General features: G+C 41.5%; 1 long non-coding RNA gene across 3 annotated transcripts in view; it reads left to right on the forward strand.

The window, feature by feature from the left end:
* Positions 1-22,014, forward strand: part of LOC141131635 (uncharacterized) — a 41,508-nt gene extending 19,494 nt beyond the window's left edge. For 2 of the 3 annotated variants that reach the window (XR_012242797.1, XR_012242795.1), the window contains exon 6: positions 808-6,285. This is a non-coding gene — a long non-coding RNA (uncharacterized lncRNA). Of the gene's footprint in view, positions 1-807; positions 6,286-21,636 lie in introns of those variants that run through there. The other variant, XR_012242796.1, reaches the window with a different exon arrangement.
* The last annotated feature ends 2,596 nt before the right edge of the window (positions 22,015-24,610 follow it).

Raw genomic sequence — 24,610 nt, forward strand, 5'->3', positions numbered from 1 at the left:
ACCTATAGTCTGGTCAGTAAATTGTTTACTTTCCTCCTTTCAGAAAAATGAGCAATATACTGTGTGCTTCTGGATCAGTAGTGTCAATAACCGAAAATGCATATTGTGCACTACTTGTGTGCTGGAAAGATCACATGGGTCTGCAGATTCTTACACGATTCAAGGGAGATCCTTCTTTCCTTTTGGATACAAGAGGGATCTCCACTTGAAATGGGTAAGCATCTGCGGACCCATGGGAAATCTTCCTGGCACACAAGAAGTTCATGTACAATGGCTGTCTTGTTTTGGATATTGTTAGGAGTATGTCCTTTAACATACTTTAAAGTATATCTACACCACAACTTTTTTTTTTTTTTTTTTAACTTAAAGCTTTGGATCGAGTAAAGAATAATTTTCTCCTCATTCAGTTTCTCCCTCTTAAGAATGATATCTTACCCTTCCTGTCTTGTAGACACAACAGGAAGTGAGAGGAAATGTTTCCAAAATAAGGGATATCCCCTCCTAGACAGTTGTCACAAAACCAGTGTTCCAATTTAAGATTTTTCCTTTTTTATTTTTCCTTTTCTTCCTACTCTGGTCCACCATAAGGTAAATCTTGTGTGTCTTAAGCAAGCTATTGTAATATTTGCTTTTTCTAATAATGGTCACCAAGACTTTTCTAAACTGCCCCAACAACGAACACAGGTTCAGCCCTATTGTTGCCTTGGGGCTCTTTTAGGCCATGGTAAGTTCACATTATGCACATGTCATTATGCAGTATCTGCAAAATATATATCAGTTGATTATCTTTCTCTTTCTTCCCGCAAGGTTTGTCCACCCCCGGGGCGGAGTTATACAGAGAGTATCGTCATGGAAGCGTGCAGCTGGCTCCCAGTATAACAGCTCCCACCAAACACCATCATGGACAGGGGTGACTCCCCAGCAGAACTGGACTGCCCCTTCAGAAGTAGTTGACCTTACTCTGGACGAAGATTCAAGGCGCAAATATTTACTGTAAAGCCGGGCCCTCCCTGTTTTTGTCCTCATTTCCCCTCTACCTCCAGCACAATCCTTCCATTGAGGTTACACATGCTCTCTTCCAGGAGTCTGGGAATTTTTAGGGTTTGATGACCCATGCATTAACAAGCACATTAGTAATTTTATTTTTTTTTTTTTTTTCATCTAAGCGGCTGGCCAAATCCAATTTTAGATTACTGCCCTCTCTGAATTGCAATACTTGTCCAGAATCATCAAGGTATAAAGCACCTTTCAGTTTTTCCCTTATTGCTAATTTAAATGCTTTGTTAAAAAAATAATAATATATGCATAAGTATTTATACTGTATGATTAGAAATAAACATTTGATAAGGATGCTTCCTCGGCACATCAAGCAAACTCAACCCCCTTGTTTGCTATAGGAGTTTAGTTCAGGGATATATCTATGTATCAAGGTAGCCATTTTTTGACTGATTATGCCACCTTTAATCCTCTGGTGTCAGGTGGAAGGACAGCCAAAATCGGGGGACAAAATGGCTGCTGCTGTTATGTGCAGGAGGTGACGTGTAATGGGACTTTGTCATAACGTTTGGTTAACGCAGAAATTTACTCACCTTCAGTCCAGCGATGTGACGTCCTGGAGCTCCCCGCCGGCCACTGACATCTTTGGACGGCCACCTTCCAGGTCTCCTTTGCCGGCCGCTGTCAATGGCCTGGGCTAAGATGACGCCACTCCGCTGAGTTCTGTCAGCTTTGGCATTGCCGAATTTGTACAATGAGTTGTGTGTGCGCAGTTCACTGTACAGGGGTGGACAGGCAGGTAAGTCATTTTAATGCAGAAGAGACAAAGCATGACCAATCCTGCCTGTTCGCCCATTTTTATTTTTTAGCATAAAGTTCCACTTAAAGCTTTGAGGCAAGCAGTCATTACCTGATTTTGTCTTTCACATACTGTCTTCTCTGACACTGAGGCTGAACCAGTACATGGTGTTACAGCCACAGATCTAGCATGAGGCAGTTGAGTCAGTAATTGGCTGCTTTCATCACAGTCCAGTAACAAGTTTCTGGGCCTTTGAGTCAATTCAAAGGTCATTCCCTTTACAAATAAGGAGGAACTCTGCTTTTGACCCATAATTTTAGTGTCACAGAAAGGTCCCCCCTATCAGGTTTTTGTAAGCCACAATAGGAATCTCATTTAGCTGTCTTGAGGTTGTGTGGTCCTGTCTTAAAGTCTGTCACCGATCTTGGTCTTCTGGTTCAAGAGTTGGCTGCAGGCAGTCTGAAGTTCAGCAGGTGGGGTCAAATTTTGATCTGGACATTCAGTGCCTTAACCACTTGAGCCCCGGACCATTATGCTGCCTAAGGACCAGAGGTCTTTTTCCAATTTGGCACTGTGTCGCTTTAACTGCTAATTGTGCGGTTATGCAATGCTGTACCCAAACGAAATTTGCGTCCTTTTCTTCCCACAAATAGAGCTTTCTTTTGATGGTATTTGATCACCTCTGCAGTTTTTATTTTTTGCGCTATAAACGGAAAAAGACCGAAAATTTTGAAAAAAAATGATATTTTCTACTTTTTGTTATAAAACAAATCCAATAAACTCAATTTTAGTCATACATTTAGGCCAAAATGTATTTGGCCACATGTCTTTGGTAAAAAAAAGTCAATAAGCGTATATTTATTGGTTTGCGCAAAAGTTATAGCGTCTACAAACTAGGGTACATTTTCTGGAATTTACACAGCTTTTAGTTTATGACTGCCTATGTCATTTCTTGAGGTGCTAAAATGGCAGGGCAGTACAAAACCCCCCCAAATGACCCCATTTTGGAAAGTAGACACCCCAAGGAAATTGCTGAGAGGCATGTTGAACCCATTGAATATTTATTTTTTTTTTTTTGTCCCAAGTGATTGAATAATGACAAAAAAAAAAATATTTACAAAAAGTTGTCACTAAATGATATATTGCTCACACAGGCCATGGGCCTATGTGGAATTGCACCCCAAAATACATTTAGCTGCTTCTCCTGAGTATGGGGATACCACATGTGTGGGACTTTTTGGGAGCCTAGCCGCGTACGGGGCCCCGAAAACCAATCACCGCCTTCGGCGTTTTTAAGGGCGTGAATTTTTGATTTTACTCTTCACTGCCTATCACCGTTTCGGAGGCCATGGAATGCCCAGGTGGCACAAAACCCCCCCAAATGACCCCATTTTGGAAAGTAGACACCCCAAGCTATTTGCTGAGAGGCATCTGACCACACTAACAGTTACCTGCTTTGGTAACTGTTAGCATTGGAAACTGCCTGCACCGTAGATGCTACCTTTTTTTTGTCAGATTAGGCCTTAAAGCAGAACTTCAAGAATATATAAAGCAGTTACTCCACTAACCTGTTATGCATTCATTAATAAATGATGAACTGCATTAAACAGAACTAGTATAGGTAAATCATTTTGTATCAGGTTTCTGTAGTCCTTAGCACAGCAAACCAAGAGGAGGAGGGCCAGCACTGCACACCTTTTGAGAATTCATGTTCCCAGTCTTTGCACTCTTAACAGGTTGAACATGCTTGCAGGAGGGGAGAGCAGAGGGGTGTATCCTCCTCTGTGCATGCTTTCTCTATCGTTGTCCAATCCCGCACTGTAGAAGAATCGGTCTCTTTAACCACCTCAATACAGGGCACTTACACCCCCTTCCTGCCCAAGCCATTTTTCAGTTTTCAGCGCTGTCGTACTTTGAATGACAATTGCGCGGTCATGTTACACTGCACCCTAATTAAATTTTTATCATTTTTTTCCCCACAAATAGAGCTTTCTTTTGGTGGTATTTGATCACCTCTGCGGTTTTTATTGCTTGCGCTATAAACAAAAGAAGAGGGACAATTTTGATAAAACACAATATTTTTTACTTTTTGCTATAATAAATATCCAATTATTTACTTATTTTTTTTAACAAATTTTTTCCTCAGTTTAGGCCGATATGTATTCTTCTACTTATTTTTGGTTAAAAAAAATTGCGATAAGCGTATATTGATTGGTTTGCGCAAAAGTTATAGCATCTACAAAATAGGGGATAGATTTATAGCATTTTTATTATTTATTTTTTACTAGTAATGGCGGCGATCTGCAATTTTTATTGTGACTGCGATATTGCGGCGGACACATCGGACACTTTTGACACATTTTTGGGACCATTCACATTTATACAGCGATCAATGCTATAAAATTGCATTGATTACTGTGTAAATGTGACTGGCAGGGAAGGGGTTAACACTAAGGGGCGCTCGAGGGGTTAATGTATGACCTAAGGAGGTGATTCTAACTGTGGGGGGTGAGGACTGACTGGAGGATGTGACCGATCGCTGTCCCTATGTACAAGGGACACACCATCGGTCTCCTCTCTGACAGGATGTGGATCTGTGTTTACATGCACAGATCCACGCTCCTGCTCTGTTACCCGGCAATCGCGGGTGCCCGGCGGACATCGCGGGCACGCGCACCGGGTCCCGAGCGACGCAGCGGGCATGCGCCCCCTAGTGGCTCGGGAGGGTGAGGACGTCATATGACGTCCTCCCAGAACAACAGAAGCCTCGTCCCGCCGTCATATGACGGTGGGCGGTGGCTTAGTGGTTAATGCCTTTGGGGGAGGGGATATAATAACTCTCATAGAGCCCTGTTATATCTGCTGTGATATCAGTTTTAATTCGCAGTTGCACTGTAGCTGAAGATTGCTATAGACTTTGGAAGATAAGAGTGTGCAGGAAAAGCCATATTGCTGCTGGAATCTTGGCAGCATCCCACTTTTTAAAGGCTGAAATCACTTTATGGGCATTTGAAGGCCCCCCCTTCACACTATGGACAGGCAGTAGTGCCAATTGTCTTCACTGTTACATAACGGCCTTTATTTAGTTACGTGGTGCAAAAAGCAGAATGACAGATTAATTTTGATTGAAGGGTTACAGAACATTTACGGTTTGCATCATTTAATAAAGACCCAAGGCTTGTATCCAAAGAAACAAAGACAAAGTTGGCTTTTCTGTTGTCCAAGTTCCATTTTCTTGTACTCTGTCAACTGTCATACTTGCTTTCAAAGTATTTTAAAAGGCGAGTCCCTTTCAAAGATAATGCACTGCTTGGAGGACTCAACTTACCTCTTCAAGAGGCCACTCTTGTTTTGAAGGCAGTGAAAAGTAGTGGTCATTTTACATACTCTGTCTCTTAGTGTTGGTGGGCTTGGAGTTAGAAAGGTCGTTGGGCTTCCTCATCTTGGTGGCCCCGGTTTCGGTGGTGATGCCTTGTTTTAGTAGATTATCTGAGCGTGTGGGGCAGAGAATAAAAGGACAAGCTGGTCTTTATAGCCATAAGTGATCCTAAGGCTCAGTCCACACTGCTGTGACCTGAAAGTGCGACTTCAGCGTGATTTTGAAGCAACTTCAGGGAATGCCTGTGCAATCTTCCTGTAATGTCGGATCTTAGTCACATCAAATAAGATAAGGATCCGACTTCGAGGCGACTTCTATTAGTCTATGGGCACAAGTTGGATAGAGGTCACCTTGAAGTACAGGAACTTTTTCTAAAGTCGGAGCGACTTCAGTAGTGCTAATTAAGACAGCTCTTTTTGACTAATGTGGGATGTCACATGACTTGGGGTCTCAAGTCAGATCCTAAGTCGTGGAAGTGTGAACCGAGCCTTAGCAGAATGGTTAAACTCTAATTCTCTCCCTGTAATCTGCTGGATTTCTTGAACAGCCAGGTGGCCAAGACCAGAATCTGCTTTTGTGTGGCCCATCCTAGCATACGGTTTTGTAGGTGATGCATACCTTTTAGAACAGACATGTTGAACTAGAATAGAATAGAATCACAGATTGTTCGGGGTACCTTCATAAAAAGCCAGGCTTCCCTAATTAGAAAACTGTAATATTTGTGGATTAGAATGCCAGGAATCTAGTATACTAAAAAATACCATATTTGCCGGCGTATAAGGCGACTGGGCGTTTAAGATGACCCCCTATTTTTCCAGTGGAAACATAGGTTTTGGGCTATACTTGCCTTATAAGACTACCCCCCCCCTTTCTGAGGCAACACCATTTAAAAAAAAAAAAAAACATTAAACACAAAGCAAGAATGCCAGCTACTCATCCGCCATGCTGTCATATGTCATACAGTAAATCAAACATTAATAACAGACAGAGATCACTTGAATGCCACACCTCTGGAAAGTAGAATTTTCACTAACCAAACCTATGCCACTTTTGGGTTACATTCTATGCTAATTGTCCACCAAAATTCATTTAATAAATGTATTAAAATTCACTAGTAATACAACCACCCCCTGTCCTATGTCCCAGATTCACCTGTTCCTCTTGGCTGCCTGGGACCTCAAATGTAAGCAGGATGTATAGTAGTGGGAGATCAGTGAATGGATTTACCCTGTGAAGTATGGTGAGTAATGTATTCTTTTAATGAATACAAAGCCTGCTTGGATTGGCAGAGGCTGTAGCATCATCAGCCAGTGTGTGTGTGTGTGTGTGTGTCTCTCTCTCTCTCTCTCTCTCTCAGCTAATCTGAGCAGGCTACTGTATGTAGCCTGCTCAGATTGGCAGAGGTTGTTACTTCAATCTGAGCAGGCTCTGTATTCATAAATAGAATACATTGCTCGCTGGGATTGGGTCAGCGGTGAATACTGCATGTGGCTGAAGCCACATACAGTATTACCGGGCATCCAGGGGCTGACATCCATCGGGCAGCATTCTATACCCAGTGTATAAGACGACCCCCGATTTTTGGGCATTTTAAAAAAAAAAGTTTGTAAAAGGTCGTCTTATAAGCCGGAAAATACGGTAATTGTATATATATATATATATTATGTAATATACAATTAGTAGATTCGAGAACTGCATCTTGCAACATTTGAATTCTAGTAAATGTAATAAACATTTTATGGAGCACATAAAAGCAGAACTGTGTACCATAGCTTTAAAGGGGTTTTAAAGGTTTGTTTAAAAAAAAAAAATTGTAATACTTGCCTTCTCTGTGCAAGGGTTTTGCACATAGTGGCCCTGGTCCTCCTCTTCTGGGGTCCCCCAGCCTTGCTCCTGGCTCCTTCTCGAGTGCCCCCACGGAGTGTTGCTTTCCATGGGGGCACTCATGCAGGTGCGCTCCCAAGTCCTGCTGCTGCGTTCATTGACATAGACGGCAGGACACTGCTCCACCCCCTGTGTCACTGGATTTGGTTGACAGCAGCGGGAGCCAATGGCTCCTGCTTCTATCAATCTGTTCAGTGAGTAGCCGAGACAGTGGCTGGAGCTGCTGTGCTCGTTCCCGTCACTGAAACGATCGGGTTCAGGTAAGTGAAAGTGGGGCTCTGGGGGGGCTGCTGCACTACAGAAGGTTTTTACACCTTAATACATAGAACGCCTTAAGGTGAAAAGCCTTAAGGGTTTACAACCCCTTTTAATGACATTTTTGGTTCTCGATATTAATGTCAAAGTACACCTGTCAGTTGTTTTAAAAGCCTGCATTAATGGCCCTCATAGACAGCTCAAATTTCAGCTTTTCAGCACACCAAAGCGAAAAATCCTTGGATTTTCCCTGTCTACTCTAACAGCGTAAATAGAGGGATCTTCACTATATTCAGGCAGCAATGGCACCTGCGGCTGCTGTCAGTGACTATACCCGGCTCAGTCAAACCAGAAGGTGATTGGAGGGCCACCCAGAAATCGAATTTCAAAAGATTTAGCAGGGTTTGGCTGAAATTCAAGCCATCTATGGGAGGCCTTAAAGTTATTTTAAAAGTTATTTATAGCGGTTATAGGATATAATTGGCTAATCACCTTCTCAATGGCACACACAGACATTTGACTTCCAACTGTGATTATTTTGATTAGCTCAACATGAAAATATCCTGGAGCATTTCAGTCTCTGGTAGTGCAACTGAAGAAAACAATTAACTGTGGGTGGCAAGGCACGGTCAGAAGATGGATACAAACACATTTTAAAGGCTTTATCAATGCCTAAAATCACAATGAAGTCTATTATTAAGAAGTGGAATTGATTTGTTACAACACAGACCCACCCTGGATCAGGATGTTGCTCCAAACTGGATGAAAGAGCTAGGAGGAAACTGGTCAGAGGCTACCAGGAGGCCTACAGCAACTCTGAAGCAGTTGCAGGCATTTATGACAGAGTGGTCATTGTGTGCATGTGACAACAATATCACAAATTCTCCACAACTGTGGCTTTTATGGGAGGGTTGCAAGAAAAAAAGCCACTCCTCTAAGAAAGGCCACATGCAGTCGTGTATATGTGTTGGTATTCCACGCTAAGGACAGGCTCTTAACCGAACTGCAGCCCCCCCAAAAAAGAAAGCACAGAGGTGCAATCCAAATGCTGTAATCTCTGAGAAAATAGGGGATTGGCGCTGTTCGCTGACAAAATATTAAATAAACAAACTCACCACAGGGGAAAAGGATGCACTACAGATCAAACGAATGATTGGATTGCTAATTATGAAACCACTCCCATTAGATTCACTTTGCAACATGGACAGAAACAAACCCACAGGGATTTCTTCAGAATAACAAAAGCGCAAAAAATAAAAAACGCAGCAGTGATTAACTACCACCAAAAGAAAGTTTGTGTGAAAAAAAGGACAAACATTTTCATATAGGTGTCTTTAAAGGAGACGTGTTGATTGACATCAGCATTGGACCCACCATAGACCATCTCTATTCAGCGCAGAAAAATTTCAGAGATATCATCCTTCTCAAGCCTACTGAGCAAAGTATTCTAGAAGTGAAAAAACAGATGAACAGCCGGAGTGTTTGGTTACATGCCTCTACATTTGCTACAGAAATGGCAGGAAATAGCTTGAGGGGGACACTGACCACTTGGATCATCGGACCTAAGCCTACATGCCTATTACCCCTGCAGGGGTTGGGCGTTCCGGTGAGTGGGGACACTTGAGGGGGCTCCACACAGGATGGTACATATATTGTTTCTGAACTGACACACCAGGAACCAATTGAAGATATACCAGATTTGGTAGTACATCACTTTTGAGTGATTAATATTGTGTCTTTTCAGGGCACAATTCACTTACACGTTTTATTAATTGTCTTCTTGGATTTTGTGTCATTTTTGTACACCAGATTGATCACTCATTATATTTATTTTTTATTTATATATATTTTTTTTACACATGTTTTACTCTGAGCAGTTTGCACACATATTGATATTTTTAGTGTGGATATTTATCCATACACACTGAAGTATATTTTGTTCCATTGTGTTTGATTCATTCACTTAGATCTGTAGCGCATCCTTTTCCCCTGTGGTGAGAGTTTGTTTATTTAATATTTTATCAGTGAACAGCGCCAATCCCCTATTTTCTCAGAGATCACATGCAGTCGTGACTGAGCTTTGCCAAAACACACCTTGAAGATTCTGAGGCCACATGGAAAAAGGTGTTCTGGTCAGATTGAATTATTTGGCCTTAACACCAAGCGATATGTCTGGCGGAAATCCAGTACAGCTAACCATTCAAATGGTGATTCCTACAGTAGAGCAAGTTGGCAATATCCTGTTATGGGGGTGTTTCTCTGCAGCAGGGACTGGAGCACTTCTCAGGATAGAAGGAAAAATAAATTGCGATAAACATCAAATTCTTGAGGAAAATCTGCTGCCCTCTGCCAGAAAGTTGTCAATGAGAAGAACCTTCCAACATAATGACCCAAAGCACACAGCAAAAATGACCACACCGTGGTTGAAGGAGAAAAAGGTGAATGCCCTTGCATGGCCTAGTCAGAGCACAGACATAAACCCCATTGAAATGACTTGAACACTGCAGTCCACTAACAGTCACCATCAAATTTAGCTAAACTTGAGCAGTTCTGCCAAGAAGAGTGGGCAAAATTTTGCAACGTCTAGATGTGCAAAGTTGATAGGTAAGTATTTAGGGGGGCTGAGTACAAAAGGTTTTTTGCAGAGAATGCATTAAGGTAAAAAAAAGAATAAACCATCAGCCTTTATAGCCACTTTTAAGTTACAAAATGAAACCAAGATCAAAGCACTACTGAGGAATTTTTGGCTAACAAATAGATACAGCGGCTATGTAGAGTTTCCTCTTAGATGGAACTTTTACGTTTAAAATGGCTGACAAGCTCACTTTATATTGATTTATACTAAAAAAATTTTTTGCTTTCCACAGCGCGGCAGTTTGAGTAGTAAGAACCCTGAAGAAGGCATAAGTGGCTGAATTCTTACTGGCACAGGGTACAAACACAAACCCAATTCTCTGCTGCTTCATGAGGTGGTCCACCTCGCTTCTGAATGCTTTCCCAGTAGGAAAGGGATGGCAGGCAGGGTAAGGAAGTCATAGGGTGGGCATCATTTGGTAGGATAAGCAAGTTGTGCAGTGTTTGGTGCAAAGCACGATGTAAATGAAAGCGTAGTTGACACAATTGTGTCTCCATACCTCCCCCCCACCCTTGGGTTTGAATCAAACATGCACTAAAGCCCCACTTTTAACACCAGTCTGAATAACAAATTAGAGACCCTCAGATTCTACTGGGCACAAAGTCCCTTAAACCTATACTATTTTATCCTTCACGGCAGCTCTGCCTTGTACCTTCAACTTAAATTTTGAGGAGCCTCAACAGCCTATAAAATGATTGAGCAATAACATTTACTTTTGCATAATACTTTTATTTCCACTCCCCTGACCATGCCCACTGGATCATACATGTTTAACAGGCCATGTTAAGACTGTGCAAATACATTTTCTATATTGGGGCAGCAGTAGTCCAATTTCAACTTTTTACAGCACTCACTTCTGTAAAAAGTAGGTTTCACAAATCTCTATCCCTCCCATCTGCTTAAGATATTGAGGCATAGGTTCAAGAATCTGAGTCCAGGCATTTCATTGATCAAGGAAAACTAATACGACGTGTGACAGTCATCTGCACAGCCAATACTTGTTGCTGCCCCATAGTTTGTACCTAATGGAGGAAGCCATATTGTATATTGAGAAATGTTAAACATGTAATCACTTGGAAACAGTTGTATTTTGGCTGCATTCTTAAAAAAAAAAAAATTATGAATGACATTATAGTTAAGGGAGAAGTTCACATGAAAAGTGAATTTTGATCTGAAAACACAACTTGGCTTATTTTTGTTTGTGGGGTCTGGGGAGGGGCAGTTCTAGCCATATATTTTACATGTCAACCACTTCCTCTCCTTAAAGCCCATAAGGGCCCACTTATTAAGTTTGAGCTTCAAGGCTTTGGTGACTACAAAATGACACAAATTTACAGTAGTCTTTATACACACTGTCTTTGGCAGATTTTTTTGAGCTCAGTAAATTACCATTTCTGAACGTTTTGCTCCAGAACCTTTAGCAAGCTTTATTCATCAGTCAGTAGCTGCTTTCTGTATGACCACCTATAGATTGTCGGGGTCTATCTACTACCCCCAGCAGAGACCAATACTTTTTACCTCCTGAGTGTGGAGCTTCCTGTGGTAAAAGCAGTAATCAAAGAAATACAGGGGTTGGATAAAATTATGGAAACAAGTATGGTATAAGAACTAAATCGTTACCAAAGCTGGCGTTGGTCGCCCTTTGACATCCAAGATGGCCTAAATTCTCCTGGAAATTGACAAATATAAGTCTTGGATGGTTGATAATGGAATCTAATACCACTGTCCTTTCGGTCAGTTGACCATGTTGACCGCGCTTATGCACATCAGATGACGTTTTCCCGGAAACTGTATATGCCGTCCTTTGATACTGCACCTCACGACACCATAAATAAATTGGCAACTTCAGTCAGAGGTACCAGCTATGCGAACACCAACAATTTGCCCTCTTTGAAGCTCAAAGCTCGATATGACTCTGTATTAGCAGTGCATGCAGTGAATGGCAAAAGTGAGGCTTCTCACCTGTTAGCTAGGGGTTTCATCACTTTTTACACCTAATCATGTAATGTTTCTATATTTTTGTCCAACCCCTTTAATTTCCTCAATATGCTCTACGTGGCTAAAACGTGGGCAACTCAACCACTACCCTTATCCAGTATGAGCTTGTTGGATATTCCATTCCAAAACCTTGGGCACTACTATGGAGTCGCCCTTCTACCCCTACAGCTATAACAGCCTCCAGTTTTACACAAGTATTTGGAGTGTGTCTGTGGGAATTTGTAACCTTTGTAGTCAAAAAAGCCATTGGTGAGGTCAGGTACAGATTTTGGATGGAAGACCTTGGCTCATGGTTCCAATTTATCCCAAAGGTGCTCAGTAGGGTTGAGGTCAGGGCTTTGTATGAGCTACTTAAAGTTCCTCTTCGTCAGACTGGTCAGATTCTGTCTTTATGGGCCTGGTTCTGTACACCTGAACTCAATACCAAGGAGGGATCTCCACACATTTTTCAGCTTATATTCCTCCCCGCACAGCTCAGAATAGAATACACCACTCCAAATGTGCTATGAATTTGTTGATTCTTGGCATGCTTGGAATGGTATATGGCAGGGATAAATAAATTTTAGATGCCTGGCTTAGTTTAGGTTACTATGCTGTATGTGTTTATGCCTTGTTGGCTTATAGCTGCCCTAGTCAGTGTTCTAAATAATAAAGCCTGTGCAGTTGAAGCAGAAACTTCCTGAACAACGAGAACCACTTATGAGGCCTCTGTTGAGCAGTTAAAGTGGAACTTTACCCATAACAACTTGCTAAAAAAATAATATTCTTGAACAAGGAACATACATTCCAAATGAATAATTTTGCTACCGTAGTTGTGTGCTGTAAATTGCTTCCAGCATTGCTTCTGTTTCTGCATACTGGAGGCAGCCATTTTGCTAAAGCTCAGAACCCCAGCAGTAAATCATAAAGTAGAACTAAACCCATCGATTTTACGATTTCAAAAAAGTTACATTCCTGGAATGTCGGGATTGCTAACACACATTTGCTTGTGTCCTCAACCAAACTGTCAAACTATCAAATGGCTGGTGTCATAACTGATCACATGTGCGGCATCATGGCAGTTGCCAATCAAACAGAAGCAGCTTACTTGGCTGTAAAGGATAGGAGGGTTTATTTCTGCTTTAGGCTGGGTTCACACTGCTGCGGTGGCAGACATCGCATGTGATTCGCAGCGCACTGCTGTTCACATCACATGCGATGTCTGTGCTGTGCGATATCAGCCATACAGATAGTATGGCTGATATCGCACCGCATTCGGTCCAAACTCGCACAGGACCCTTTTTTTTGTTCGGACCAAAATCGGATCGCATGGGTGTTCACACCTATGCGATCCGAAAATGTCCGATTTGTCAGTTCGCATTGCGATATGCGGGCTAAACTGGGGGTGTCATTAACATTGTATGACACTCCCCAGCAGTTCGCATATGGCAGTGTGAACTGCCGTGCGAGCTGGTGCGATGCGGGAACCCGCAGTAAATTCGCTGCGTTCCCGCACCGCAGCAGTGTGAACCCAGCCTAAAGGCTGTCAGCAGATTGGCCTCTACAAACTCGGCAATGCCTAAAAATAGAGAGCAACCAAGCATGTGCAGAGCAGGGTGCAGACCGTGTGTTACTGGATTTTATATAGTATACTCACTTGTTTTAATGTTTTACATAGATATACCTGCAAAAGGGGCCAGCCTGAAGTCATCTAGCAGTATTCATTTTCTGAGTAAAGTTCCACTTTAATACAATGGCCAAATAAAGATAAATCCACAGACCTTTTTTAGGTCCTTTTTGTGGCCGTTATTGGTAAAATCGTCACCCAGTCATACTTTTGGATGGCAGTTTGTTGTCTGGCATATCAGACACCAACCGACCAACTACTCAAAAGGAGAGATTGGTTGGGCACTTTTTTAAAAAGCATTTTGTTTACTATTTTGCCTAACATAGGTTGGCACTGCTTCTCTCCTCATGTGAAGCCCCCCCCCCATTCCTTCATTTGGTTTATCATGCATGAGTGTTTGTGCCCAAGTTGTAGCCTGAATGATTTGAGAATGGTAAGAGTGCACCTTCAGGGCTGTCACAAAGCAGCAGAATATTTCAGGTGCAGTGATGTTGGGAACTCTGTAAGTCCTAGGTCTTTCCAACATTGGTCTCCTCTCCTATTGCATGTTCAAGTTTTTTTTTTTCTACAGCATTAGAAACAGACTGGTGGGCAGCAGGAAGAAGTAGTGTGGTAGTGTATTCTGGATCACCCTCTCTCCTAGTGTCACATGAGACTTAGAAGGGGGATGTGTGCAAATGCAGAACAATAGACCATCCCACTTTAAATAATTCAGCTTGGAAATCAGGGGGCTTCACCAAGAACTGAGTATATTTGTTAGGGAGTTTTTCTCCAGAAACCAGACCTCTAAATACCGTCAACCTAGCCAACGTACGTCTATCATTTCACTGCTTACACTAGAAGCAAATGCTTCCTATACATAGTTAAATGCAGATAACCGGACAATTTCTGTGACTTTCAAGTAATACTGAATGGGTTTACTTACATCACTGTCAAACCTTTCGGCTCAGGTGCTCCATCACAAAACAAGACAGTCAAACGTTTATTTTTTTTTTTTTGGTTGAGCATATGTAGATACAGGATCATTTGACAGTGTCTAACTAGGCTTCCTACTATTTGTGCACTGTTTTATTTTTTCAGATGATTATCTATTTTAGTCTGTTGCTGTTTTAATTTTATTTAAAACACTACTTTGTATTCCTTTTAACCGATTTTTATGTTGGTCAAACTAGCTAACGCAATCACTGGATGTATGTGGGTGTTTAGAGACGTAATGACATGCCTAGCTTTATTTTTTTTTTTTTTTCCCCCTTCCACTTTCTTTTTTTTTAATATTTTCTTTTTCTTCTGAAAAATTTGAACTTTAAGCCATTGTTTGGTTTAAAGGCTAATGCACTTGACGGCTGTTGAGATACTAAAGTGTATGTTTTTCCTGCTCACTAAGCTTTTTTGAATAAGGGCAAAGAATGGTTGGTGTACACATGGTAGTATTGGCTCCATGTGGATTTTTCTATAGCTAGCTTTGGACACCGTTCACGCTTGTGCAACTTGTCATGCATTTTTGGACACCCCATGGTACCCCATGTTTTCCCATGATAACCATTCATATATGTGCGACTTAAAGTTGCAGCGACGTCAAAGTAGTTCATGCACTACTTTGGTCTGACTTTCATGCACTACTTTGGTCTGACTTTCATGCAACTTGAGGGCCATAGACTTCAATGTTATTTCTCAAAAGTTGCATGAAAGTCGTACCTGAATGTTATACAATGCAACAGTTGTGCAGCAGTTGTTTATTATCACTAGTCAAAGACAAATTCGTATCAAAGTTGCACTCTGGAGTCGAACAAGTGTGAATGGAGCCTTAAGGTTCTTTAATGCTCCGATTTTGCAAAGGAGGAATCTGAATGTATGTTCAAGGTCAACAGAAGCTGAATGTTATGTTACATATGTGGCGAGTTATGCTGGCCACATATGTATTAATCCCACATGCTTTCGATAGAATCATCCAAGGGTTGATCATATTGGATTGTCTAAAGTTCCATTCATTTCTGCTAATCTTTCCAGTATCATTTTGGGTAATTTTGACTCAAAGCCAGAAGATTGCGTCAATTTCACTCGAACAAACTAATTTATTTACACATGGAACTCTTGTTGTCACAGCATAGTTAATGTTAGATCAATGTGGGGAAGTTTTACTGTTTCTGTACTCTTTGCCACATTTCATCAATAATACGGTTAGAAACAGATTTCAGAAAGAAAATGGGATGCATATACAGCCAAAATAACCAACAGTTCTACCTTCAGACACAATGATGAATTAAGCCCAGCATGCACTAACCCATAGCAACCTATCAGAAACTCTTTTCCACTGTTAATGGATCGTAAAATTGGAGAAAGTCCTAGGAAATAGGTAACCAACATGCCTGGCATGTAGACCACCTGAGGACCTAAAGTGACACTTTTTTTACTTTGCCTATTCAGGGAAAACAAGGTGTACATATAAAGCCCACCAACCCGCTCCTCGTCTCAAGCAAATTACGCCACTCCATCTGTTGCACTCAGTGCAGTAGATCTAGTGTTCCCGACTATGGGGGGCATTTAAACTTATCCATAATGCAATACTAAGGCAATGGCCTGTCTATGTATGAAGCATTTTTTTAAAATCCATATAGACTTTTTTTTTACAGGTCTGAATGCTGCCTATTGTAATCTGGGCCCATGCACACTGTGTAAGAATCAGCAAACTTGCATTTCATTTAGATCCAAAAAAAAAATCCTGCATCTGAAGTCCTGCATAATAACATGCATCACAAATGTTCAGAGGGACATTAGGCAGCAGAAGCCATCTGTCTCCTGCCACCAGAAGGATGCCAGATTGTAGAAACTTCCTGTGTCTTAGCAATGGAAGGATGCTAGGTGGTAGAAGCTGCCTGTCTTGTAGCAATGGAAAGATGCTAGGTGGTAGAAGCGGCTTTTCTTCTAGCAACAGAAAGATGCTAGAAGCCACCTGCGTCCTAGCAACAAAAGGATGTTGGATGGTGGATGTCGCCTGCATCCGAGCAGCAGAACAACATTATGCAGCAGAAACAGAAGGCAATTTACGTTGTATGAACATTAACGCTGCTCAAACGTTAAGTGTGTACAGCAAACCCAACACTTTTTACGCAGGATCCTGTGTACTAGTTGTGTTTACTAAATTGTACCAAGGTTTTTTTTAAAACAAATTTAAGGAAGGAATAAAACCCCTGTCAGGTTTTAAATTGCAGTCTGTATTCTTTGGGGAGATTCCGACTCTGGCCAATGAAATGAATAAACGCCCAAGTGCCGAAACGCTTTTGCAAAAACGCAGCTTGATGCTTTTTTTACGCTGCTTTTTTTCTGCCGGGAGAAAGGCCTATAGGAGAGCTGGGCAAATGCTCAGTGTGCATGAGGCCATAGATTTATGGGTCCATTCATAAAGTAGAGGTAAAGCCGCAGTTGGGTAAAATAATGCACGATTATAAAGCAAAGTGTTATGTGACATTCAGAGTTCTCTCTGCTGCATTAAGCAAAGAGGACTTCATAAGGTATGGCAGGCTCCTCCTAATCTTTTCATGCTTTAAAAAAGGGGTCTCCAAACTGCAGCCCATGGGTCAAATTTTGTCCCCCACAGGATTTTATGCGGCCCTCTGATTTAAGGGGGGGGACCCTGATGTAAGAGGGTGCTTTAAATGAGACCTCTGATGTAAGGGGAACCCCACTAAGACCATTATGGAATAGGGACTCTTATGTAAGGGGGACCCCACTTGGATGCTGATGTAAGTGGGAACTCTGTTGGGCTCAAGTTTATTTGTAATTTCTTTGCTTTGTTTTCCTGAAGTTTTTTTCGGCCTGCCAAAAATAACATATACGATATGGCCGGTCCCTGTAATGAAAAGTTTGAAGGCCCTCTGTAAAAAGGCTTTGGGGGAAAAAAACCCTTTAAAACAGCATTACTCCACTGTAGGAACCATAAAATGCTCCAACTTCTTCAGTTGCTCCCTTTTCAATCGGGTTGATAAAAGGGAAAAGGTAGTGTCCAAAAACAAAATGCCCCCACACATGATTTTATATCAATTCCTACATATTACCAAATCATTCACATCATCAATCGTTTGTGGAACCTTTCAAATATTTTTGGTTTAGGTTGCAGTACTTTTGTCAAGCCTTGACAAAGCAGTCCTTGAAATGTGCTTCCATGATTGCTGTTTGCAGTAAATATGAGTCTTACTTGGAGTGCTGGCCCTTTCTTCATGCTAAGTCTCTTGTGGCACCACCACTGGCCCGTGCACCTTGGAGGTTTTGAGGCAAGGGGTTTTGCATGCGGGATGGATATATCTTTCATTAGTCAAGTTAGTAGAGGTGGGAGCAGGGCACTGAATGCGACTATTTAATCAGTAGGTAAGAGGTCTTTAGTTGAGCCAAGCTTTTGCAGTTCTCTACAAAGTAGGGGTCCCCTCAGAAATTGGAGTCAACCAACCGGAGAAATCTATGTAAAGCTAGGAGCAACAAACGCGTTTTACGAGTCCAAAAAGTGTTTTATTGGTTCAGCAAGGATAACAAAAGGCAGCCAACGCTTTTCAAAATCAATAGTCCCCTTAATCAGGGCTTTAAGTAAATTACATAATTTCTGTTGGACACAATGCTAAGCTCCTGGGTATCTCAGTCAAGGCCAGGAGGATAAACAGTAGTGGGTGCAACACATATGTCGATACTGCTCTGCTGTTTGAAAGACACTTACTCACTGTTTACTCTCCTGACTTTGAGATACCCAGGAGCTGGGCTTTGTGTTTAATACAGGCAGTGATAATTTCTTAAAGCCCTGATGAAGAGGGGTTTTTGCCCCCAAAATGCATTGGATGCTTTTTGTTAACCTGTGGTCACTTGCTGAACCAATAGTATGCTTTTTTTGGCCTTTCAACACTTTTGGCGTACCTTCTGGCTCAACTATACATTTTTCATTAGTCTCACATCCCTGTCTCTCCAGGTTAGCTTGTATCCTGTGGTTGCTTATATGGAAATGGTTGCTGACACTAGGCTTTATGTAATATGAAAAAGAGAAAAGGGGAGGTGGTAGAATGCCTATAGCAATCCCCCAGATAATAGATTGTCTAACCTGCTTGTCGAAATCTGGTCGCCACCTTTTCCGAGGGGGAAATAAATGCTGACCTTACTATTCCTTTAGTGACATGTTCCAGATTTACTGGTCAGGCTGGTGAGATGCCAAACAGAAGGCAACCCTAATGAGAGACTCATGGAAGCTGGTGGATGTAGGCAACATGCTTTCCTCTCACCATTCCCCCAGTAGGCGTCATTGTCATGTCTGAGGGAAACAACTTATCGGATGATATTCTTTCTGCAATGATGAATTATAGGGTAGTCTGGGATCTGTTGGGTTACTGTGGATACCTTAAGTCGGCCATAGACTAATCGAAATTCAACCCATTCAGCAGGAAGCAGCCAAATTCCAATCTATGGGCAGGCTGTTTGTACTACAGTTGATCTATCAATTGGCTTCAGTACAACCAGCCTGTTGGATTTTGTTCGTTCGATCGCTGCTGCTGGCTATAGCTGGCAGCAGTGATCATTGTACAAGCGGTCCCCTAGTTACAAACATCTGACTTACAAATGACTCCTACTTACAAACGGAGGGAGACAACAGGAAGTGAGAGGAAATCTACCCCTAGGAAGGGAAATTCACTCCTGTAAGAGTTATTATGGGAAAAAGGTACCTTCATTGATGCTTTTATCACCAAGGCTTGCTTCCACAAAATCCAATAGTCATTGGGACAGAAAGTGAGGTTAAATCTCCTGAGCAGGGGCACAGACAGCAAAACAAACCTTACAGGGGTAAGGTAGCACCCTTCCCTATGCTATCCAAAAAGCTCAATCCTTTTTTGGCTGGAGCTAAACTTAAAAAATGTACCTGTTCCAACTTACAAACAGATTCGACTTAAGAACAAACCTACAGACCCGATCTTGTTTGTAACACGGGGACCACCTGTATTCTGACAGCGGGAGGTTTCGCTGCCATCACTGACTGTTAATGGGGGACTTGAGAAATTTCCTTTCCTTCAACCTGTAGTGAAGGGAAGGAAATTGCATAATGTATACCCAACCTTAGACAGCACAGAGTCCTTCTTAAGACATTTTGTTAAATGAGGCCTATGGACTTTTTTGATAAAGCAAACACACAGCGCAACTGCAATAACCAAAAACTTACAGTAGCCAATCAAACCCGTTTACTGCAGGCTAAGTCAGTAAAAGACATTCTGTTTGGTTGCAATGGATTTCTGCCGTTTCCATTTTAGTTTGTGCAATCTGCTTTAATATTACCATCTATACATGGCTGGGTATGAACTGAATGGATTTGTCACGTAAACATTGTTGCCTGTAAATCTTGCATTCCAATTGTATGATTGTACAGTGCACCTAGGATTTCCTGAAACCATGTCATGTGTTGGATTGTCCCCAGAAAACGAATAGAGGAGATATTTTCCAATAGGTGACTAATTCTGGTGACCTGGGGTATCCCAAGGGATTCCCTTATATTGCAGGGATTTCCTCTCACTTCCTGTTTAGGCTATGGGACAGGAACTGAGGGGAAATCTCCCTACTGGGAAACAGATGGCAAAAAATTATTCGATAGTCCCCTCTTACTCTATCCAATATGTAAAAAAGTTTTGCAGATCATGTCTTTTTGAAGGTTTACATAAACCACCCTTTCACTTCATATCTCGGTAGATCCAAGAGTCACCATGCACATTACAACTAGTGGTGCGCCGAAATGAAAATTCAGAATGCACGTGGCCGAAACCGGAATGGACAGTTTTTTAAAATATATTTGTATTATATTTGACTTTTTGATTAATATCATAAATTTAAATGCACTGGCCTTGCAGTGTTAAAAGCTTGCTAGCTGCATTTTTAGTTTAAAAAAAAAAACGCACCTCCTTATTGAAAATGCAACAAAAAACACACCCGTGTTGCGTTTTTCACTCACATGACCTATGAAACATGGCAAACGTTTTTCGGCGGCCATTATAGCCACTTTTTTTTTTTCTTTTTAACCCTATTTTTGGCGGCCAATGTATCTGTGCATTCCTAAGTTACAACCTGACCATGCAGTCTTTGTACAATCAACTTATAGATGTACCAAAACCTATGTCAGCTATCCTATCAATTCATATCTAATCAGGCAGAAACTTGCTCTACAGATCTAAAGCAGATTTTACAGTCTGATTTGTACCCCGTGTGGTGAACTTGAACTGTAATGTGCATGACAGTGCAGAAATTGTACAATCGGATTGTACAATGTGGAGCCAGCTTAAGTCTTTGTCTTATTGAATGAGCTAGTGTGCTGCGGATAAGTACACCATTTTGCAGTGACAAATCAGAATGCGTGGGCATCGGAAGTCGTGTGGTGTCATTGTTCCTAATATTACTTTGTGTCTTCCTTATTTTCTTTGTTTTTGTTAGTTACTCACCAGCCCCCCCTAATTATTTCAGGATTTTTGCGGGTGCGAATCTCACCGGTCTGGTGATCATTCGAGCCCCTCTTGGTTCTGAAGTGGTTACATACACAATGGATTCTTTGTCATAACGCAAAGTGCAGAAACCCATCACAGCCAATCAGAATTCGTTTTTTATTATTCTGCCGAAGCTCTAAGCTTCTAATATCTGATTGGCTGTAATGGTTTACAGTACTCCACTGCTGTTTGCGCTATGCTAAATTACGTGGTTTTTTATTTTTTTTGGTCTTTTTTATTTTTTTTGTTTTTTTTATCTCTTACTCCATTTCCATCTAGTTTTTGGTCTTCTGGGGCAGGGAGGGGAAGAAATAAGAGTGTTATTATAAATACATATATTTTTTGGTGCAAGACGAGACCTTCTGTTTTTGAAAACACCTGTAGAATAAAAGTTACAACTATTTTAAGACCGAATAAAATAGAGTGAATTATTTAAACAATGTTGCCTGTGCTTTATTGAAAATCTGACCCTTCTCTACAATGCTGTGACCTGACATGTCTGGGTTGCATCGAGTTTTGTCTTCCAGGATGTTGTGGTTTTAAAGAGAATGTCACTAATTTAATTTTTTTTCTTTTTCATTTGTGGTTTGACAGTTATTGGATGCCAGATGCCAGATTCCTAAAGCTGAACTCCATCCTTCCCTTCAGTCTTGCACTGTTGTACAGGCTCCTCTCCTGTATTGAAATTGCTTACACGGTTCACACTGCAAGCCACTCACAATGTGCACTAGAAGGTGCAGCAAGTCAAATAGGGTTGGCCTCATTTCCTCCCCATCCTGACTGTCCCTGGCCCGCCCCATTCACTCATTGGATTCCAGTTTTTTCAATTTTATAGTCTCAGCATCTAATGTGGGCAGTACTGGTCTGCATGCAAATGCATCTAGCCTAGTAATGTCAAGCAAACCCCCTACTATCAAGTCATTTCGATATTTGCATAACTCCTCCTAAGAGCCAGCCCACTGCTTGCATCAGGACTAAAGCTGGCCATAAATGGTTCAAGTCTCTACTGGTTCAGCAGGAACCGGCCGAGATTAGATCCATCTATGGGCAGGCTGATTGTACCCAAGTCCATCCATCAGTCAACTTGGGTACAACCTGAATGTCCTATTTCTAGCATGCTATTAGCTGCTAGCAATAATAATTGTGTTCTCCTGGCAGGTACGGCTCCCCCAATCCCCCCCGCCCAACCCGGGAGAACACAATAGCTGCACGGGAGGCATTCCACCATCAACGCTGACCGTGTTGATGGGCAATCAATCGTTTTCTTTCCTGCAACCCCAGGGGGAAAAAAAATTGCATAATCTATGGCCTGCCTAAGGGCTCTTAAAAGCAGTACTAGCTGGTTGGAGGCGTCAGCAGAGTGCTGTATATACAATTCTTGTAAACTTCACAGCACCCTGATGGCCCTTCCCATAAGCTATTATCTGTAGACATTGTTAAAAAAAATATATAGTATGACGCTGTCAATTAAAGTGATTCCAATATATAAAGTGCAATCCTGTGTCCTTATTATATGCATCAAATGTATCCCTGTGTCTTCACAGTAGGTGTAATGGTTGGTAAACTTAATTTGATCAAACATAACTAATTGTATAAATGTAAAAGCAAAAAAAAAAAAATTTTTAAGTGACTTCAGTGCGTAAACAATCAAAGATCCATGTGTGTCGGGCCTAGACATCGGGAGATTATCACAATCCTTAAACAGTGTTTTATAGTGCCAAAAAGAAAAAAATGTAGATCAAACCAATGGATTAATAAATAATCATTGACATTCAAATACATAAAATTAGTGATTCTGGTACATAAGTTCCTTGTGTCTCAAGGTTGGACACCTAATAATCAAATATCAGAAAGGAAAGTACATGTTCATAAATATACTCCTTATATAAAAAGGTCCTTTTCTGTGAAGTTGTGTTCTTTCCCTTCACTGATTCTAGTTTGTGACCGATACCGTTTTTTTCACACTTTGAACTACTCAGTCATGCAACACTGTACCGATATGAAATTTTTGTCCTTTTTTTTCACACAGATAGTGCTTTCGTTTGGTGGTATTTAATCACCACTGGGTTTATTTTTTGCGCTATAAATAAAAAAAAAAGACCAAAAATTTTGTAAAAGAATAAATTCTTAAAAACAAATGTCCAGGCGCATAGAAAAAATTCCAAGCAAACAACCGAAAGAATGAATGAAGCTGTGGCCGCTGCTGTCCAAAACTCATAGACCAATGAGATGAAAATATACAATCAGGGGAAAAGACAGCGCTGAACAACAGACGTACAAAATCCTCAGGTATGAAGCAAAAACTCTTTATTTTATAAAAAGTGAAGGTGATCACCAAGGTTTCTGCAAGTCTCTACATGACCATCTATAGAGTGCTGTAAACCTTAGTGATTACCTTCACTTTTTATAAAATTAAGAGTTTTTGCTTCATACCTGAGGATTTTGTATATGTCTGTTCAGCGCTGTCTTTTCCCCTGATTGTCTAAAAAAACAAATGCATTTTCTGTTATAAAGTTCTGTTTTAAAATTTTGCAAATTAGTAATTTTTCTTCATAAATTTTGGACAAAAGTTATACTGCTACACATCTGTAGCACCCTAAAGTTTAGGCAGGTTTGCTCCCAAATTTACCAGGTAGTTGCCTTGGCCAATTGTTAGGGTGAAATAAATTGATCCCTAAGTCTAGAATTGCTGCACTTCTCTCTTCTGTCACTGGGTGGCCGGGTACCTGGTGACATTATATAAGACAAGAAGATGCAAGGACAGATTAGGAGTTTATGGGGTGTCTCAGCCAATGGGCAGGGGTTTTCTTAGGCCCCTTAGCCTGCTGGGAGAACCTATATATTTGGGTGGAGTCAGGTGATTGGGGTCCTGTGCCACCTGGACGGCTGTCTCAGTGGACGTGTGTTTGCCTGGGCTGCTAGGCTGGACTTTGGGCCTATCCCGGGAGCATCTGGCTGCTAGGCTGTCTGAGGGCCTATCCAGAAGCAAGAGAGCAGAGTAGGGTTGGGACTGCGGCTTGCAGTCCAACCAGAAGTGACGAATTGGGAAACTTCAGCAGGGACCCAGCCAGTGGGGTGAAGCTTGAGGAGTATCTGGCGTGCCAAGCCAGGGACCCAGCAGGGAAGTGGGGGTAACGCTTGAGGAAGATACTAAGTAAGAATATTGGAAGAGCTCATGGGATTCAGTGGCAGTGAATCTCTTTGCATTCAAGAAGTGTCTGGCACCCATTAATCTATCTTGCACTACACCCATCGTGCCTTGTAACCCATTCTACAAAGTAGAATGTCAGCTGTCCCTGTCTCTGGAGGTTCTCATTAGACTAAAGGAGACCTGGGACCTCGCTGCACATCTTTGGTAAACATAACCCAAATAAGTGTATATTGGTCTTTGTAAAAGTTATAGGGTCTACAAGCACTAGTGCCAATCATTGAAAATTGATCACACTTGATCTACTGACAGCCTATCTCATTTCTTGAAACGCTAACAAGCCAGGACAGTACAAACACTCCCCAAATGACCCCCTTTTTTGAAAGTAGACATTCCAAGGTATTTATTAAGAGGCATTGT

The sequence above is a fragment of the Aquarana catesbeiana genome, linkage group LG01 (assembly GCF_042186555.1).
Source record: "Aquarana catesbeiana isolate 2022-GZ linkage group LG01, ASM4218655v1, whole genome shotgun sequence".
Lineage (NCBI taxonomy): Eukaryota > Metazoa > Chordata > Amphibia > Anura > Ranidae > Aquarana > Aquarana catesbeiana.